This window comes from Triticum aestivum, chromosome 4B (genome assembly GCF_018294505.1).
Source record: "Triticum aestivum cultivar Chinese Spring chromosome 4B, IWGSC CS RefSeq v2.1, whole genome shotgun sequence".
Taxonomy (NCBI): domain Eukaryota; kingdom Viridiplantae; phylum Streptophyta; class Magnoliopsida; order Poales; family Poaceae; genus Triticum; species Triticum aestivum.
This window is the reverse complement of record NC_057804.1, coordinates 634,930,031-634,942,165: the sequence shown is the minus strand read 5'-3', so window position 1 is coordinate 634,942,165 and position 12,135 is coordinate 634,930,031.

Sequence of the window (12,135 nt, the reverse complement as noted above, 5' to 3'; positions counted from 1 at the left end):
AATTTCAAGAAAGTGTACCCCCTAACTGTGCACCGTTGCGAAAGTTCGTCGTTTCGAAGCACCACGTGATGATCGGGTGTGATAGATTCCTACGTTCACATACAACGGGTGTAAGACAGTTTTACACACGCGAAACACTTAGATTGACTTGACGAGCCTAGCATGTACAGACATGGCCTCGGAACACAAGAGACCGAAAGGTCGAGCATGAGTCGTATGGTACATACGATCAACATGAAGATGTTCACCGATGATGACTAGTCCGTCTCATGTGATGATCAGACACGGCCTAGTTGACTCGGATCATGTAATCACTTAGATGACTAGAGGGATGTCTATCTGAGTGGGAGTTCATTAGATGAACTTAATAATCCTGAACATAGTCAAAAACCCTTTGCAAATTATGTCATAGCTCGCGCTTTAGTTCTACTGTTTTAGATATGTTCCTAGAGAAAATATAGTTGAAAGTTGACATTAGCGATTATGCAAACAGAAGAGAGCTTATGTCCTTAATGCACCGCTCAGTGTGCTGAACCCCAAACGTCGTCTGTGGATGTTGCGAACATCGGACATACACGTTTTGATAACTACGTGATAGTTCAGTTAAACGGTTTAGAGTTGAGGCACCAAAGACGTTTTTCGAAACATCGCGGAACATATGAGATGTTTCGAGGGCTGAAATTGGGATTTCAGGCTCGTGCCCACGTCAAGAGGTATAAGACCTCTGACGATTTTCTTAGCCTGCAAACTAAGGGAGAAAAGCTTAATCGTTGAGCTTGTGCTCAGATTGTCTGAGTACAACAATCACTTGAATCGAGTGGGAGTTGATCTTCCAGATGAGATAGTGATGTTTCTCCAAAGTCATTGCCACCAAGCTGCTAGAGCTTCATGATGAACTAGATCAAGGATAGATATGATGATCCTTGAGGTATTCGCGATGTTTGACACCGCGAAAGTAGAAATCAAGAAGGAGCATCAATTTTGATGGTTGGTGAAACCACTAGTTTCAAGAAGGGCAAGGAGGGATACTTCACGAAACAGCAAATCAGCTCCTGCTCTAGTGAAGAAACCCAAGGTTGAACCCAAACCCGAAACTAAGTGCTTCTATGATAAGGGGAATAGTCACTAGAGCGGAATTACCCTAGATACTTGGTAGATAAGAATGCTGGCAAGGACGATAGAAGTATATTGGATATACATTATGTTAATGTGTACTTTACTAGTACTCCTAGTAGCACCAGGGTATTAAGATGTCGGTTCGGTTGCTAAGCGTTAGTAACTCGAAATAAAAGAGCTACGAAATAAACAGAGACTAGCTAAAGGTGAGCTGACGATATGTGTTGGCAGTGTTTCCAAGTTTGATGTGATCAAACATCGCACGCTCCCTCTACCATCAGGATTAGTATTAAACCTGAATAATTGTCATTTGGTGTTTGCGTTGAGCATAGACATGATTGGATTATGTCTATCGCAATACGGTTATTCATTTAAGGAGAATAATGGTTACTCTATTTATTTGAATAATACCTTTAATGGTCTTGCACCTAAAGGAATGGTTTATTGAATCTCGATCGTAGTGATACACATTTTCATGCCAAAAGATATAAGATAGTAATGATAGTACCACTTACTTGTGGCACTACCATGTAAGTCATATTGGTATAAAACGCATGAAGAAGCTCCATGTTAATGGATCTTTGGACTCACTCATTTTTTGAAAAGTTTGAGACATGCGAACCATGTCTATTGGTGTATACGCATGAAGAAACTCCATGTAGATGGATCGTTTGGACTCACTTGTTTTTGAATCACTTGAGATATGCAAATCATACCACATGGGTAAGATGACTGAAAAGCCTCGGTTTCAGTAAAAATGGAACAAGAAAGCAACTTGTAGGAAGTAACACATTTTGATGTGTGCAGTCCAATGAGTGCTAAGGCATGCAGTGAATATCGTTATGTTCTTACTTCACAGATGATTCGAGTAGATGTTGAGTATATTTACTTGATGAAACACAAGTCTGAATTATTGAATAGTTCAAGTAATTTCAGAGTGAAGTTGAAGATCGTTGTGACAAGAGGATATAATGTCTATGATATGATCATAGAGATGAGTATCTGAGTTACGAGCTTTGGCACGCAATTAAGACATTGTGGAAATTGTTTCACAATTAATACCGCCTGGAACACCATAGTGTGATGGTGTGTCCGAACATCATAGTTGCACCCTATTGGATATGGTACGTACCATGATGTCTCTTACCAAATTACCACTGTCATTCATGGGTTAGGCATTAGAGACAACCGCACTCACTTTAATAGGGTACCACGTAATTCCGTTGAGATGACACCGTTTGGAGAAACCTAAGTTGTCATTTCTTAAAAGTTTGGGGCTGCGACGCTTATGTGAAAAAGTTTCAGGTTGATAAGCTCGAACCCAAAGCGGACAAAATACATCTTCATAGGACACCCAAAAACAGTTGGGTATACCTCCTAATTCAGATCCGGAAGCAAAAGTGATTGTTTCTAGAAACGGGTCCTTTCTCGAGGAAAAGTTTCTCTCGAAAGAATTGAGTGGGAGGATGGTGGAGACTTGATGAGGTTATTGAACCGTCACTTCAACTAGTGTGTAGCAGGGCACATGAAGTTGTTCCTGTGGCGCCTACACCAATTGAAGTAGAAGCTTATGATAGTGATCATGAAGTTTCAGATCAAGTCACTACCGAACCTCGTAGGACGACAAGGACGCATACTACTTCGGAGTGGTACGGTGACCCTGTCTTGAAGGTCATGTTGCTAGACAATAATGAACCTACGAGCTCTGGAGAAGCGATGGTGGGCCCATATTCCGACAAATGGTTAGAAGCCATGAAATCCGAGATAGGATCCATGTATCATAACAAAGCATGGACTTTGGTGGACTTGCCCAATGATCGGCAAGCCATTGAGATAAATGGATCTTTAAGAAGAAGACGGACATGGATGGTAATGTCACCATCTATGAAGCTCGACTTGTGGCGAAGAGTTTTTCACAAGTTCAAGGAGCTGACTACGATGAGATTTTCTCATCCGTAGCGATGCTTAAAGTCCGTCGGAATCATGTTAGCACAAGCTGCATTTATGAAATCTGGCAGATGGATGTCAAAACGAGTTTCCTTACAAGTTTTCGTAAGGAAAGGTTGTATGCGATACAATCAGAAAGGTTGAACGTCATGGAGCATATGAGATGTTCCAGGAGTTGAAGTTAATATTTCAAGCAAATGCCCGGATTGAGAGATATGAAGTCTCCAATAAGTTCTATAGCTGCAAGATGGAGGAGAATAGTTCTGTCAGTGAGCATATACTCAAGATGTATGGGTATAATAATCACTTGATTCAACTGGGAGTTAATCTTCCGGATGATAGCATCATTGACAGAATTCTCCAATCACTGCCACCAAGCTACAAAAGCTTTGTGATGAACTATAATATGCAAGGGATGGAAAAGACAATTCTCGAGCTCTTCGCAATGCTAAAGGGTGTGGAGGTAGAAATCAAGAAGGAGCATCAAGTGTTGATGGTCAACAAGACCACTAGTTTCAAGAAAAATGGCAAAGGGAAGAAGAAGGGGAACTTCAAGAAGAACAGCAAACAAGTTGCTGCTCAGGAGAAGAAACCCAAGTCTGGACCTAAGCCTGAAACTGAGTGCTTCTACTGCAAGCAGACTGGTCACTGGAAGCGCAACTCCCCCAAGTATTTGGCGGATAAGAAGGATGGCAAGGTGAATGAGGGAGTCCCGGACTAGGGGGTGTCCGGATAGCCGAACTATCATCATCAGCCGGACTCCAAGACTATGAAGATACAAGATTGAAGACTTTGTCCCGTGTCCGGATGGGACTTTCCTTGGCGTGGAACGCAAGCTTGGCGATACGGATATGTAGATCTCCTACCTTTGTAACCGACTCTGTGTAACCCTAGCCCTCTCCGTTGTCTATATAAACCGGATGGCTTTAGTCCATAGGACGAACAACAATCATACCATAGGCTAGCTTCTAGGGTTTAGCCTCCTTGATCTCGTGGTAGATCTACTCTTGTAACCCACATCATCAATATTAATCAAGCAGGACGTAGGGTTTTACCTCCATCAAGAGGGCCCGAACCTGGGTAAAAACATCGTGTCCCTCGTCTCCTGTTACCATCCGCCTAGACGCACAGTTCGGGACCCCCTACCCGAGATCCGCCAGTTTTGACACCGACATTGGTGCTTTCATTGAGAGTTCCTCTGTGTCATCGCGATCAGGAAGGATGCCTTCTCCCGTCTTTAAAGACAGTACCATCGTCAAGAGAGCTTTGGCCGCCGGCCAAACTGTCCGGCTAGGTGGTTTTCTTATGACCGCCTGTTCGGCCACCGCTCCGAGGATAACCTCTCAGGTCATCAAAAGCGATATTCACGTCAGCCCGGAATTCGCCGAGCAGTTAGATCCGATCGAACTCTCCTCTGTGAACGAGCTCTTGGATCGCATCGCCGCCCTGGGAGTCGCCACAGACTATGATCAGATTGGGCTTAAACCCGATCTAAGAGAGATTAACTCTCCTCAGGCCACCCACCACGTTGTCGTGGTAGAGGAACAATGCGGCAACCCTTCTTCTACGTTGAAAACCAACTATGTCCGGATTCCTGATCCGTTCAAGCCGGATTCCCACGAAGGGACGGACGCTAATCAAATACTGAACTTAGAGTCAGGCATCAGACTAGACTCGTTGGAAAGCATCCAGCAAGTCAAGCTTCCAAATCCGGAAACTTCTTGGCCTTTGAGCCTTAGATCGGGCGGGGTTCCGAACTTGATTCCACCCGCCCAACCAAACATAAGCGATCTATCTCGAATACGGCAAGAGCCCGATGAAACAGTACATCATTACTGGGCCAGATTCCTCCTGGTTATGAACAGGATAAAGGACTGCTGCGAAGAAAGCGCGATTTCAATTTTCTGCAACAATTGCACGGACAAGGGAATCATGAACGCCATAAGTCGTCGCGAAGTTACACGCTTCATCGACCTAGCGACTATCGTACAAAAATAATGTGCGGTAGAGAGTGCCAGGAACACTGAAACTAGGGTTTGGGACAGTCCGGCCTTGACCACAACCCTAGTCCAAAGTAAAAGGGTGCGCCATACTCAAGCACCTGGGTTAAAAACCAAAAAGCAAAGACCCCCTAAAGGGCATGGAACCGTACTGGAGGGCTGGCTCAACGGACCCTGCAAAATCCACAGTACGAAGGGCGCCACTCCAACACACAGCCTTCGAGCATGTTGGATACTACGGCAGGTGGCCAAAAGTGGCGAAGGACTTTTAGCCCCGGGCAAACATCCCAGTAGTACCGGTACGGTATTAACAGTCTTCGAGACTTTCGCATCAAATAACATGCGAAAATGAACAATCCGCGGCCTCGCCGAAGTCTACCAAGTAGCAACAGCAAATCCATGGAGTAACACAGCTATCACCTTCAACGCCAGCGACGAACCTAAATTCCGAACAGCTAGAGCACTAGCCGCATTGGTCCTCAGTCCGATAGTGGACGGCTTTCGCCTTACCAAGGTACTCATGGATGGCGGCAGCAGATTAAACCTCATCTACGAGGAAACCCTTCAAAAAATGGATATTGACTGGAGCCGCATCGAGCGAAGTAGCACAACCTTTAGAGGGATAATCCCTAGTCGAGAAGTACGCTGCACAGGAAAAATCACACTAGATGTAGTGTTCGGCTCACCGGACAATTACAGGTCCGAGAAGGTCACGTTCCAAGTGGCCCCATTCGGCAGCGGATATCACGCTTTGTTAGGGCGAGAGGCATTCACAATCTTCCAAGCTATACCCCACTACGGGTACATGAAGCTCAAAATGCCCGGACCCAATGGGATAATCACTCTTGCCAGCGATCCAGATACAGCACTCTGCGCTGAAAATAAGACAGCCGCACTGGCCCTAGAGGCATTGTCCGAAGCCCTAGCAGCAGAGGAACTAACTACGCTGCGCTCCATGGTGGATAGGGACGATGTGATACTCGATAAGAGGTCCAAGTCCACCTCTTTTAAACCAGCAGACGAAATAGTCAAATTTCAGGTCCATCCAACGGACCCCACAAATACGGCCTCCATTGGGGCACAATTAAGTCATGATGTCGAAGCCGCACTACGAGAATTCCTTCGGGAAAATTGGGACATTTTTGCCTGGTACCCTTCAGACATGCCAGGAATCCCATGCAGGCTGGCAGAGCACAGCCTAAACATCCTAAAAGGATTCAAGCCGGTCAAACAAGCTCTTCGGCGATTTTCCGAACCCAAAAGACAAGCAATGGAGAAGAGCTAGTCAAACTCTTAGAAGCCGGATTCATCAGAGATATAAAACATCCGGACTGGCTAGCCAATCTAGTAATGGTACCAAAAAAGGACAAATCCTGGCGCCTCTGCGTCGATTTTAAAGACCTTAACAAGGCCTGTCCAAAGGACCCTTTCCCCCTCCCTCGCATCGACCAAATCATCGATGCTACCGCAGGGCACGATTCATTGTGCTTCCTCGACGCATACTCCGGATATCATCAAATCAAGATGGAGGAGAAAGACCAGGCCGCAACGGCATTCATTACTCCATATGGGCCATTCTGCTTCAACACAATGCCCTTCGGACTCAAAAACGCCGGCGCAACATATCAGCGCATGATTCAAACATGTCTGGCTACCCAGATAGGCAAAACAGTAGAGGCATACGTAGACGATGTGGTCGTCAAGACCAAACACGTCGAAACTCTAGTAGAAGACTTGAGGGTGACATTCGACAACCTCCGAGTATATGACATTAAGCTCAATCGAGAAAAATGTGTCTTAAGACTGGGTGACATTCGACAACCTCCGAGCATATGGGCCAATCGACAACCTCAGACTGGGTGAAGCCGAAAGCTAGCGTTCTTAAGAGAATATTCGGTCGGTGACTTGAAAGATGATTTATTACTTATTTATAAGCCCCCATATGCTTTTTCTGCTATTTTCGCAGTCCGGCATTGTACCTTAGGGCATGCCTCCTAGGGAAAGGAACCCTTAACGGAACTATTCTCCCTGGAAGATGTTTCTTACTAACCATGTAATATAACATAACTAGTTGGGCACTTGTCTGATAAAGCAATTATGACCCCGACGCCTTGTCTCCATGCATGCCCCGGTTCTTTTATAACCGTAGGGGCATTCGGACACACTCCGGACTGTTGGGTCCCGAGGTTGAAGCGAAACGGTTCGCAAAGACAAACGATCTACAATCCGGCTAGAAGGCATCTTACATGTCATTTCAAATTCAATCGTCAAACTGACTGATTGTACTCCTCCTCAATCCCATCTAACAGGCTGTCTAATTTACAGTCCTGTTGGCAATATTTTGCGGCCAGTTCTACTTGGCCATACATCAAGCTCACAGGGATCTCCTTCCCATCAGGCCCCGCAGGTCCTACCTCGGCCATGTGGTTTGGGTCAGACTTCGGGTAGCGCATCTTCACCATGGCCCAGGCCTCCCTGGCGCCCGGACGGCAGGCCGATATCTTCCACAAACGGAGGCGTCGCCGTGCTCCCTGGAGCTTCTCAGCAAGCTCATCAAGGCCCTCGGATAGGGAGACGGATGGCCACAAAGCATGAACGACGCCACTCATCGCCTGCCGAACACGTTCGAACAATTGCGCCAGCTCGGGAAGTTGGTCACCTGTGGACCCAGGCATTTCCTCCGCAGGGCGACCTATGAGCACACCTAAAGACATATTTCTGTCAAACGACTTCCTCGCCGAATTCTTCTTTTCAAAGGAATTTGCTCAAGCATTTACTATAAATGCCGTGACGAAGTCGCTGATTCTCCTTCAAGGAGCCAGACAGCTGGGCCCGAACACCTTTCAGCTCTTCTCCTAGCTGGGTGTGGGCATCTTGGAGCTTGTTTCTCTCCTGCTGCACCTTCATAAGCAGCCTCTCGCCAGCCTTTAGCTGACGCAGTAGCTGTTGCTTGTCCGAATCTAGTCCGACGCCCTCTGCAATATTATTGTCAGATTCACACCGCACTTTGTTCATTAATTATCTTTTCAAAGTACGTCTTACCAGCGGGGGTCTCTGTGGCTCCCCCTGTGGCAGCCAGTGCGGCCTCAAGTTGGGCCTTGCACTCTTGGAGCTCCTGGGATAGATGGGTATTCTTCTCCGTAAGATCCTGCATAAAAATTGATCCTTAAATCAGTTATTTTAACCATTTTAAGTCTCGGGGGCTACTGGCATATATAACTATTAAAATTACTTACACGTATGTCTTTCACATACTGCTCCGTGGCTCTGGTTAACCCATCTTGAGCGGCACGGAGGTGCGCGTTTCCCGCATCAAAGGCATTTAACACCTCCGGGGAGAAACACGCGTCACGAAGAACTGTCCGGCGACGCCTGTGATTCATGGCGCTCTCCACCTCAGACCGGGTGGCGGACAGCCTGCCGGCATCCTCCGTTGGAGGAGCGTCTGACTCATGCCTTGTATTCGCCTCCTCTTCCGGGCCGTGCGTTGGAACATGGCTGGCGGAGGCTTGATTGGCAACCTCTCCGGACACTTTTCGGCGAGCGCTCTTTCTGGAAAGGTTATGAGCATTAATATACCTCCTGGGAATCCTTCCCTTAAAAAATAGCGGTGCTCCATACCGTTGCGGCGATGTTTCTGTTCGCGTTGCACTCCTCTTCCGCCTGCTGGGCCGGACTGACCCTTGTTGGCCGGTCGCCGCGGGCTCGACTTCCTACCGTAAAGGCGCTTCCTGCCAAACACCATTGGAGCACGGTGGTGAGAACTAAGCATTAAAGAAGTAACGGTGACAGGACTTCGGTCGTACTCATCGGGGAAGCCGGACACAAACCGAGGTAGTCAGCCATAATGGCGACTAAAGCATTATATATGCTGAGCTGGTGGTACACCCCGTCGATCAGTTCCACCGCTAAGTCCGGATCCTCTTCGGAGGCCGGATCGAGGGACCTTTCTGGGTCTTCGGGTTGTGGGGCTGGGCTTTTTATGCCCTCCACATCCCGACGCAGTTCCTGTGTCAAAATCGTACAATAAGACAATTGCCTTTAAAGGCACGGTTCAGATATGCATGCGACCGCTTACCCAGCTCCGAGGGTTGTTCATGGAAAATCCGTTCAGAGGATTCATGCGGAGGAAGTCCTCCTTCTCCCCCTTGTACAAGCCGGACATGATCTTCACCAGATCGTCGGCCGAGCCAGGTCCCTTGCGGCCGTGACGGGTGGCGTCGTCGTCTCCGTTGAAGTCCCACATGGGGTGGCCCCTATATTGGAGTGGCTGCACCCCACGCATAATGCACGTGGCCATGACTCCGATCATGGTTAATCCGGAATGGGATAGCAGCCATATCCGGCCCATCAAGTAATGGACGCTACTATCATCTTCTCGTCGAGGGCTCCGTGGGCGCCAACTTAGGCGTTTCTTCAGGGGAGCGTTGCTGAACTCTGGAAGGCCGATCCGGACTGGATCCGGCAGCGGAGCGTCCTCCATATAAAACCACTCCGAAGGCCAATCTTCGGACGCCTTCTTCAGGGTCCCGGATAGGTATCCGGTCCCGGCGATGCGCCATATTTCGGCTCCGCCCACTTGATATATCGACCCCTCGTGAGAGCGGGGTACGAGGCAAAACAGCCTCTTCCACATCACAAAATGGGGCTCAATGCCCAAGAACAGCTCACACAGAGCTACGAAGCCCGCGATGTGCAAAATGGAGGCAGGTGTAAGGTGATGAAGCTGGAGTCCGTAGAACTCCAGGAACCCCCGGAGAAACGGATGTATAGGAAATCCGAGTCCCCTTATTAAGTAGGAGACGAAGCACACCCGCTCTCCTTTGGAGGGATTGGGGGCGCTCTCCGCCTGCTTCCCACCTTTGTAGGTGGCCAGTCCGGCTCGAACCGGAACCATGAAGGCCGGGGGAAGATATCCCTCTGCTTGGAGCGTCACTAACTCGCTGTGCGGGACTGAGCATCTCCTCCAATCTCCTGGCTTAGGGCTGGGAGCGCGAGAAGAGGAGCCGTGTCGACTGTCCATGTTGGAATGGGTTTGGTGTCAGATGCGCCTCGGTGAGTGCTTGCAGAAGGAGGATGATGTGATTTGGATCTGGATCCTCGCCTCCCTTATAGGCAGCTTATTTGCATAGCTAGGGGGTAAAACATAAAAATACCCTGGCTTTTCGCATTCGTGTGACGCGTGGAAGAAGACCATTATTGGACGCGGAAGCCAAGGAGCGCAGCATTTATGAAGCAACCGGACACTATCCGGCAAACACATGGAGCATGAAGAAGAACCCGCCTTGCAAACGCCGAAGACAACATACGCGCCGGATTCGTCATTATTGAAGCCTGGTTCGGGGGCTACTGAGGGAGTCCCGGACTAGGGGGTGTCCGGATAGCCGAACTATCATCATCGGCCGGACTCCAAGACTATGAAGATACAAGATTGAAGACATCGTCCCGTGTCCGGATGGGACTTTCCTTGGCGTGGAAGGAAAGCTTGGCGATACGGATATGTAGATCTCCTACCTTTGTAACCGACTCTGTGTAACCCTAGCCCTTTCCGGTGTCTATATAAACCGGATGGCTTTAGTCCATAGGACGAACAACAATCATACCATAGGCTAGCTTCTAGGGTTTAGCCTCCTTGATCTCGTGGTAGATCTACTCTTGTAACCCACATCATCAATATTAATCAAGCAGGACGTAGGGTTTTACGTCCATCAAGAGGGCCCGAACCTGGGTAAAAACATCGTGTCCCTCGTCTCTTGTTACCATCCGCCTAGACGCACAGTTCGGGACCCCTACCCGAGATCCGCCGGTTTTGACACCGACAGTGAACAAAGGTATATGTTGTTGGAAATATGCCCTAGAGGCAATAATAAATTAGTTATTATTATATTTCCTTGTTCATGATAATCGTTTATTATCCAATGCTATAATTGTATTGATAGGAAACTCAGATACATGTGTGGATACATAGACAACACTATGTCCCTAGTGAGCCTCTAATTGACTAGCTCGTTGATCAATAGATGGTTACGGTTTCCTAACCATGGACATTGGATGTCGTTGATAACGGGATCACATCATTAGGAGAATGATGTGATGGACAAGACCCAATCCTAAGCCTAGCACAAAGATCGTGTAGTTCGTATGCTAAAGCTTTTATAAATGTCAAGTATCTTTTCCTTAGACCATGAGATTGTGCAACTCCCGGATACCGTAGGAATGCCTTGGGTGTACCAAACGTCACAACGTAACTGGGTGACTATAAAGGTGCACTACAGGTATCTCCGAAAGTGTCTGTTGGGTTGGCACGAATCGAGACTGGGATTTGTCACTCCGTGTGACGGAGAGGTATCTCTGGGCCCACTCGGTAGGACATCATCATAATGTGCACAATGTGACCAAGGGGTTGATCACGGGATGATGTGTTACGGAACGAGTAAAGATACTTGCCGGTAACGAGATTGAACAAGGTATCGGATACCGACGATCGTATCTTGGGCAAGTACAATACCGCTAGACAAAGGGAATTGTATACGGGATTGATTGAGTCCTTGACATCGTGGTTCATCCGATGAGATCATCGTGGAACATGTGGGAGCCAACATGGGTATCCAGATCCCGCTGTTGGTTATTGACCGGAGAACGTCTCGGTCATGTCTGCATGGTTCCCGAACCCGTAGGGTCTACACACTTAAGGTTCGATGACGCTAGGGTTATAAAGGAAGTTTGTATGTGGTTACCGAATGTTGTTCGGAGTCCCGGATGAGATCCCGGACGTCATGAGGAGTTCCAGAATGGTCCGGAGGTAAAGATTTATATATGGAAAGTTGTTGTTCGGGTTCCGAAAAACGTTTGGGTTTTTTCGGTATTGTACCGGGAAGCTTCCAGAAGGTTCCGGAGGATTCCGGAGGGGTCTGGAGGTCCAGAAATTGTTCCACCACGTCCAATACAGCAGCATGGGCTGTTGGGGGGCGCCCTAGCCTTAATGGGCCAGGGGCACCAGCCCCCCAAGGCCCATGCGCATGGGAGAGGGGAAACCCTAAGGGGGAGGGCCTCCACTTGACTTGGGAGGCAC